This window comes from Quercus robur, chromosome 7 (assembly GCF_932294415.1).
Source record: "Quercus robur chromosome 7, dhQueRobu3.1, whole genome shotgun sequence".
Taxonomy (NCBI): domain Eukaryota; kingdom Viridiplantae; phylum Streptophyta; class Magnoliopsida; order Fagales; family Fagaceae; genus Quercus; species Quercus robur.
Genome location: NC_065540.1, coordinates 44,125,530 through 44,134,535, shown reverse-complemented (window position 1 = coordinate 44,134,535; position 9,006 = coordinate 44,125,530). Strand labels below are relative to the sequence as shown.

General features: G+C 36.5%; 1 long non-coding RNA gene across 2 annotated transcripts; it reads left to right on the top strand.

Moving 5' to 3' along the window:
• The first annotated feature begins 5,845 nt into the window (after positions 1 to 5,845).
• LOC126693576 (uncharacterized) lies at positions 5,846 to 8,530 on the top strand. Of its 2 annotated transcripts, XR_007645431.1 has the most exons (4): positions 5,846 to 6,052; positions 6,466 to 6,553; positions 7,166 to 7,238; positions 8,153 to 8,530. It is a non-coding gene; the product is annotated as an uncharacterized LOC126693576 (long non-coding RNA). The 2 variants fall into 2 exon arrangements; XR_007645430.1 differs by lacking the exon at positions 7,166 to 7,238 and having other exon boundaries at positions 5,851 to 6,052; positions 8,153 to 8,366.
• Positions 8,531 to 9,006: the final 476 nt, after the last annotated feature.

The following is a 9,006-nucleotide window of genomic DNA, read 5'->3' as shown; positions in this document are numbered from 1 at the left end:
GAGCCAGGTCACACCACCGATATCACTCTTTGTCAGGCTAGATCTTTGTTAGGCTAGATCTTTCTTGGAGTACCCTCCCTACCAAGAAAGATCTAGCCTGACAAAGAGTGATATCTGATAGGAAAAATTTGTTGGGTCGTCAAAAGTTGGGAAAATAAAGATACCAAAAGTTGTTGTTCTCTATAGGAATTCTTTCATTTTGTCACCATGAAAGTTGTTTTGGGGAATTAGATAAATATGACAATTGGGTTAGATCTAGCAAATCTTATTGTAATGTTGTCTCAATTGTCAATTTTGATTGGAGGTGTCTCCTCTAGCTTGAATTGTATTGATCTAGTTTAGGTTTTTTTTTTTTTTTTTTTTTTTTTTTTTTTTTTTTATTATATATAAATGAAATTTTGTCGTTTATCCTATATAAAAAAAATTTTTGTGGTGGAGTTCTCTATCTCATGTAGCACGGGCTGCTAACTCAATAGCTCAGGGCTTATTTGGTAGCTTTTTCAAGTATTGTTATTCAAATTAATGTGAAAACTATGGTTTAAAAAGTGTTAAGAAAACATGCATTTAAAGTACTCATAATGCAAAAAATATGTTTTGCACTGTGTTTCAAATAACATATTTAAAAATGTGAAAAAAAATATAATTGTGTGTTTGGTATGTGAATGTGTTTTTAGAAAAAATTGGTAAGTTTGGCAAATTCAGTATTTTTAAACACTAAAAACTGTTGTTTGGAATTACTTACCAAACAGGCCCTCATTGTTTAGCAAAATTTTTTAGGAATTTAGTTGACAATGTTGTTTAGATTGAGGACTTTCTCCCACCTGTGAGGAAGCTTTGTATTTTGATATACATAACTTTCAATCAAGAAATGATGTGGACAAGTTTAACTCCCAAAAAAAGAAAAAAAAAATTTGTGATGTAAAATGGATTTTAGTTTAGCTCAATTGATAAATTTTGATTAAATTTCTTATATCCTTAATGTTTGCGGCAATTTTGATTTGCCCCCTTTGATTCAAGTCTTTTTGTTGATATGGTGGCCACTAAATGCCACAAAAGCCAATTACCTAAGCTAAGTTGGTTTAATTAAATCACGCTATGTGAATTCAACTATACCATATTAAATAAATAGGCTAAAAATTTTAAGTAATTAAATAAATTGTTTAAAATCTAAATAGAATAAATTGAAAATTATGCTAATTACAATTTTACACCTATAAAATAGAATAATTTTGATTTTACTCCCTATTGTTTTAAAAATTTGGATTTGCTCCCCTAACTTTATATATTGTTTCGATTTGGACACTTCAATTCATGCGTCATACCTAGCTGCCCATCAAGTGCCACCTAAACTGTCACATGAGCTAGCTGGTCCAATGAAAATCATAACATGCCATTTTAGTTATCAATTAAGCAACTTAATTTATTTATGAAAAAATTAATCTAAAAAATCATCAAACCTAAAATTAAAATATAAAATACTAACTAAAATACAATATTGCTATATCAATTAATAAGAAAAAAAATCTTAATGATGTCTAGTCATCTCTCACTCCCCCTGTAGGGACACGATTTGTTTAACGGCCCAAGAGTGACGTTGGGCTCGTATGCAATGGGCCCCAACAATATGATTTGTAGAGAGTGGGCTTGAAAGGCATGACCTTGGGCACAGGTGGACGGTTTGATCGTGGCGTCTATGGAAATTCTTATATGGGCGGGCCTGGCTTGACCGGCTAAGCCCTCCATTGGTACGGGTTGTAGGACTTTTGTCCTCGGACGTTGTCCAAGGATCTTTATATCCTTCCATTTCTCCCCTTTTACCGGGGGAGAGAGTCCTCCGCCCATTTTCTTCTGGGGGTATTTTTCCTTTTATACTCATGTTTGCTTTCCTCTTTAGAGTCCACGTGTAAGTTTCACTTTTCTGGAGTGCAGACCTGTCCTGTCAACCCATACCCAGTATGGTTTGGGGTCGTTGGGAAAGTTAAAGGGTATGGTTTAAAGTATGGACTTGTCAGATACAGGGCTTGGTATTATGATGTTGGCAGCTTTTTCCCTTACCCTGCCCCTGAACTCAGTTTCCCCCTTTCTTCAGGCATTTCGTGAGGTGCCAAGCAAGAGGTCGTCCTCGGCAATGGCTCTCCTCGGATTGGGCCCTAGGCCCTGGGCCCCCATGTAGAGTGGGCCTGGTCCGCGAATTCACTAGCCCCACAATAACCCCTTAAAATCCTGCTGCCCGACTTTTAGTTGGGGATGAGGATTTTGATAATGCTGGGCCCACATCACGACTCACTCAGATTATGTACTTTTTGATGTTTAGGCTTTTCCATTTGCATAGGAGATGCACCGGATTAAGAGGCATTCCTTTAGTCTTTAGTCACGCGGTGCCCTTTGACGTTCCAGCGTTCGAGACGCGCCTTCATGAGAATCCTTTAATCTTATGGTTGTAGGTGGCGTTGGGAATTGAGCCGAAACCATTTTGTCTGTAGCGTTCCTTGGAACTCTGCGTGAATTAAATGCCACCTCCTTGTCTTTTAAATAAATAGGATAGGAGGTTGCTCCACTTACACATAAATCCTTCAGTTTCCTCCCAAACCATAATCCTTCAGCCATAATCACAGCCTCCATATCTGATGTTATTCACCCTTAGTGTAATATGCTTGAGGCGCGAGTTGGGGTGAAGGAACTCCATCCGCCACAGAGGCGCCGGGTCCTTCCGAGACTTAAGGTAGCGTGGTCTGGGCAAGGGAGGCACAGATTCAAGAAAATATTCCGTCTTGACAAGGGGGGAAATGGTGTTTCTCCTTCTTTTAGTCAAAATCCGAAACAGGTACTGGTCGCACCAGATTCTTGGTGCATCAGAAGTAAAGTTTTCCGCCATCAGCGCCGTCTGCTTTATCGCAGACGTGGTTACGTGAAGGCCCATCAACTTCCGGCTCCCTGCACCTTTTCTTCAACGGTGCTGGCCTCAAGTTGGGTTCTCTACACCTTTTCTTCAGCTCCGCTAGCCCGAAGTCGAGCTCTCTACGCCTTTTCTTCAACGGTGCAGGCCCCACGTTAGGTTCTTTGGCTGCCTGAGTTATAGGCATGTAAAAGTGCTGAGGAATGGTTTTCCTTGAACAACGTCTTGAAACAACAGCTAACCTCTCCTCTGTACTACTTCCTCGGCTTTCTCTTTACTCTCTTGTATCTTTCTTTTCGCTTATGTAGTTAGCTTTAATATAAGCTTATTCCAGCTTTTCATTGCATGCTGTATTATTTATTTGTCTTAATAAAAGTAGAATTTATTTACTTGTTTTAATTTTTTTTTTTTTTTTTTTTTTTTTTTTGCAACAACTACTTTGTGAATGGGTGTGCTCTATGTGTGTTTTTCTTCAATGATACTTGGAGCAGGAAACCTTGAAACATAATCCGACTAATTCTAATTTACCGACATTACCAGACATAATAACGATAATTCATGATAATTCACAGTAAATTAAACTCAGGAAACTAACTGAGATAACAGCTGAATGTTCCGTGATACGTGCGAGGAGACCGTCCGAGAACGATAAACTCTAAATAATCCATCCGAGAGGATGGCCGAGCAGTGAGGGACTTCGATTGTGTTTTTGGTAACATGTTGCTCTATATTGCATCAATCCCTTTGCTACTGAGGATCCGAGAGCAGACTTGGGAATCCATGCAGTTTAGGGATTAACCCAATTGTTAATGGAGAGCTATCCTCGGACAGATTTTAAGGTCCATGTAACGTAGTTTTTCTTTTGAGTACTTGGTTTCCCCATAGGCTTGAGTCCGAGGACCATGCAAGGTCTTGGTTCTGTCCAAAACTTGTAGTTTTTCCTGTGTACTTGGTTTCCCCATAGGCTTGAGTCCGAGGACCATGCAAGGCCTTGGTTCTATCCAAAACTTGTGGTTTTTCTTCTAAGTAGTTGGTTTCCCCAGAGGCTTGAGTCCGAGGACCATGCAAGGCCTTGGTTCTGTCCAAAACTTGTAGTTTTTCTTCTAAGTAGTTGGTTTCCCCAGAGGCTTGAGTCCGAGGACCATGCAAGGCCTTGGTTCTGTCCAAAACTTGTAGTTTTTCTTCTAAGTAGTTGGTTTCCCCTGAGGCTTGAGTCCGAGGACCATGCAAGGCCTTGGTTCTGTCCCAAACTTGTAGTTTTTCTTCTAAGTAGTTGGTTTCCCCAGAGGCTTAAGTTCGAGGACCATGCAAGGCCTTGGTTCTGTCCAAAACTTGTAGTTTTTCTTTTAAGTAGTTGGTTTCCCCACAGGCTTGAGTCCGAGGACCATGCAAGGCCTTGGTTCTGTCCAAAACTTGTAGTTTTTCTTTTAAGTAGTTGGTTTCCTCAGAGGCTTGAGTCCGAGGACCATGCAAGGTCTTGGTTCTGTCCAAAACTTGTAGTTTTTCTTTTAAGTGGGAATCTTTTACTTATCTATTGATTTAATTTCCAAAGGTTAGCCCCTTGACCCAGGTGGGTAGGGGTTAACTTGATGTTGGAAGCCCCTAGAATTGCCTATGCCCTTGGCATTGTTAGGCATAGCTCCTAGTGGGAACTTATGTTGGAACAACAACAACATGTCGCTGGTAATGAAGGCACCCTCATAGACCCTTGCTCGACAAAGGCTTAACTTCGCCGCCGCCTGAGCCAACGCACAAGCCTTCCCACAGACGGCGCCAATTGTAGGGACACGATTTGTTTAACGGCCCAAGAGTGACGTTGGGCTCGTATGCAATGGGCCCCAACAATATGATTTGTAGAGAGTGGGCTTGAAAGGCATGACCTTGGGCACAGGTGGACGGTTTGATCGTGGCATCTATGGAAATTCTTATATGGGCGGGCCTGGCTTGACCGGCTAAGCCCTCCATTGGTACAGGTTGTAGGACTTTTGTCCTCGGACGCTGTCCAAGGATCCTTATATCCTTCCATTTCTCCCCTTTTACCGGGGGAGAGAGTCCTCCTCCCCTTTTCTTCTGGGGGTATTTTTCCTTTTATACTCATGTTTGCTTTCCTCTTTAGAGTCCACGTGTAAGTTTCACTTTTCTGGGGTGCAGACCTATCCTGTCAACCCATACCCAGTATGGTTTGGGTTCGTTGGGAAAGTTAAAGGGTATGGTTTAAAGTATGGACTTGTCAGATACAGGGCTTGGTATTATGATGTTGGCAGCTTTTTCCCTTACCCTGCCCCTGAACTCAGTTTCCCCCTTTTTTCAGGCATTTCGTGAGGTGCCGAGCAAGAGGTCGTCCTCGGCAATGGCTCTCCTCGGCTTGGGCCCTAGGCCCTGGGCCCCCATGTAGAGTGGGCCTGGTCCGCGAATTCACTAGCCCCACACCCCCAATAAACAATCAATAGTTTATGAATAAATTTTAAGGGAAATGCAGAGTTTAATTAATAATTTTTTTCTTTTTAGCGTTTTTTGCTCCATTACTATCCTGAACAATGAGAACAAATAATAAATATGTGGAAAGCTTTTAAATTGAAACAATTTCCGAATTGTGAGCCTTTTTGTCTAATTTCTCTAAAATCAACAATAACTTCATAGAGACATTGAAAGACTATTATTGAAGAACACGTAAGTTGATCATTAAAAACCATGTACCACTCAGTCAAAAAAAAAAACCATGTACCACACTCGCCTTCAACTAGTCTAAATATATATATAAAACCGAAGCCTTTGCTGCTTCCACAATTTTCCACGTCAGCATTTTTTTTTTCTAATTTTTAAATCTGATTTATTTATTTTAATTAAATATATAATATATGTACCCTCCTTTTCTCTCAGCCTTCACGTCACCCCCTTTTTTATTTATTTATTTATTTATTTATTATATATATTCTTTTTAACGTTTTATCAATTTAGAACCCTAATACAAGTATAGGACTCCCTCTTCAGCCTTCACGTCCAAACCCCACAACCTCTGTGTTTTCTCATATACGCTGGATCCTCTTGCCGCCGCCGCCGCCACCATGAATCACCGCCACTGCATCAATTTCTCTTTGCCTCTCCATCGTCGTTCAATCCAGCCCATCATATTCTATATCGGCAAATTATTTTGAGGTAATTAAAACATGTTTTTTACTCTCCTTAATTTCTATATATTGCTCTCTCTCTATCCGCTTCAATTTTTCATGGAATTTTGTTAGTTTGTGGTTGTGGGTTGCTCTGGATTTAAGTTTTTTTTGTTTTTGTTTTCATGGAATTTTGTTGATTTGTGGTTGTGGGTTGCTCTTGATTTAAGTTTTTTTTTCTTTTTTTCTTTGTAGGTTTCCACGTTTTACCTAATTAGGTTAGATTTGGTTTTAATTAAGGTTTTGATTTGGTCTCACACTTTATTTGATTGGCCTTTCCAAGTCTGTCTTTGTCTATCTTCTTCTAATTTTTAGAGACCCTGTTTTGACTTTGATTTTTATTATTCTTTTTTTTTTAACAAGATATATTTTTGATGGTGGAATGCTTGAAATGAATAACAGAAACCAGTAGGCTGTAATAGTTCTTCATCGCATGAGAGGAGAATAGAGGCAACCCCATTACCCTCAAAGTGTTCGGCAAAGTGCTAAGGTATAATCTATAATCAATTCTTTTTTTTCTTTTTTTTTGGTTATGTGATAACAAAATTATGATTTTAATTATCAAATATAAAAGTTGAATGCTTCTATTAACTATATATGATGGCTTAGATTGATTTTATTTGTTATGCATTATTTGTTTAAAGGGTAGTGTTTGTAGTTTATGGGGGAAAAATAGAGAGATATTATTACTAGAAAAAAAAAGGTCCCTGTTTCCCCCTAACTTATAACATTCTACCGTAGTGGTGGCTATCACAATTAGATTGCAAAACTAATTTATTACCAGTGCCAGGTATGAGTAGATGGAATCCACCACCTGCTATATGATTTAAAGTATACTAGGCTGTTCATTTTCTGCAAAATACTGATGTTGTTGGTTTAGGAATTGTTATAAAGGGTAGCTTTGTGCAAATAATTGCAGGTCCTTCCAAAAAATATTAGGGCTGTTAGTTGTGTCCGGATTTGATCTTAATGTTGGCATTTTTATGTTATTTTTGAAACAGAGTTTAGCAAGTGATCTTTGCTATGCAATCTTCTAACTCCAAATTTCATAGCTACGAACTTTTAGTTGCTGCTATTTTAATATTTTATACTCTGTTGCCAGGATTTCATTAGTGGAAATTCAATTTCATTCCAGCCAATCTCAATAGGGTTGTAATGTTAACTAATTATGCAAGGTGAGGATATCTTCATTCTCATAATAATAATGATTTTTTTTATTGTTATTGAAAAATTGTATGAATCAAATTATAAATAATTGTGGGTTTTTATTTAGTATGTTTGGGATTCAAGCATCTTTATATAGCTATTTTATTTGTTTTATTAATTAGCTACTATTAGTTTCACTATGTGTGTGTGTGTGTGTTAAACTGTTAATGATGGCTGGTACAATGATAAAACAATCACATAATGGACTATGCAAATGGACGAAAATCTATATAGTTGAGGGTATCATGGTGACATTGCTTCTTTGTTTGCAATTGTAACATTGTCATTTTGTAGAACTTTTAAAAGTCAACATGAATGATTATAGTTAGATTCTGAATCAATAGTTCTGAATTTGTTGATGAAAGTTTTATTTGAGTACTTTCAATTTGTCAATGGAATGTTTTTTAAGTAAAAAAAAAAATTAATGTGGGATAGTTTATCATCCTAATATGATGCCACTCAATTTTATTTGGTAGTTTATACTTTAGAGCTAATTCATGATAATGTCTTTCTAATCATGATTGAGGTTATGCATTTACATGTTTCCAATTATTTGAAGTATGTAGTAGTTTCATTCTCAAAGGTTCTCGCTGCATTATATTGAACTGGACCTGTTTGTGTTTTGAAATTAACTTGAACTCTTATTAAAAACATGGTTTTGTGTCTACTCTATGTGAAACACCATAAAGAAGTAAACTTTGACCTTTTAGTTTTAAATTATTAATTTAAAAAAAAAAAAGGTTTTTTATTCACTTTGATTTCTCTGTAGTCAAACTAAGAAGGGTGAAGGAATTTTTTTCCTTAAAAAAAAAAAAAAAAAAAGGAAAAAGGCTTACAGATTTTATGAGATGTATACATGTTGACTATGATTTTTATGTTGTAGAATGATGAAAAGAACTGAGAAGGAAAAAGGACTTTGTTTAGGAGACACTTGAAATAGGAAAGAAGCCTAAAGGTTGCTTCTAATGTTGCTGCACTTGGATGATTCAAAAATTATGTAGACATGTGCTTATGCATTATATGTGATGTTTTGTTTTGTTTGGAAAAATTTATATTTTTGAGCTTCTTCAATAAATGATTTTATTTTTTTGGAGTTATGTATATATGTGTAATTGTTATTTACCTTAATTCTTACTTATCAAAAACATATCATCTATCCTGATACTGGAATATCTAGATGAAGGATTTCACTTTATTCATTGAGACCAAATTCAAACATGCAAGTGATTCTTCTACCAATAAAAAGATGGATAGTTTGCAACATGCGATTGATTCTTTTACCCAATTTTGTAGTCTAATTTGCAAATGATTCTAATTGTAAAGCTGAATAGTTTGTAACTTGCTTTGGATCCAACGATTTTATGTATGATACAATATATATATATATTTTGGAGTTGATCTCATTTTTAGCAATTTTCCGTGCATCGCACGGGTTAGCGACTAGTTTTTTTAAAAATCAAAGCTAATATTCAATTTAGTCCTAGACCTTAATTTCAATTCTCAAATAAATCTTTAAAAATTTTACTTTTTTGTCAATTAATAAGTCTTTCCTTTTGTAAAAATGAATCAACTTGGTCTTTCCGTATAAATCTATTAAGAAACGGCATCCTTTAAATACCCTATTTTATAAATACTAATTTGACTGAAAACATACATACATGGGTCATTTAATATATATATATATATATATACTAGTCGCTAACCTATGTGATGCACAGAAAAACTATTTTATATAAA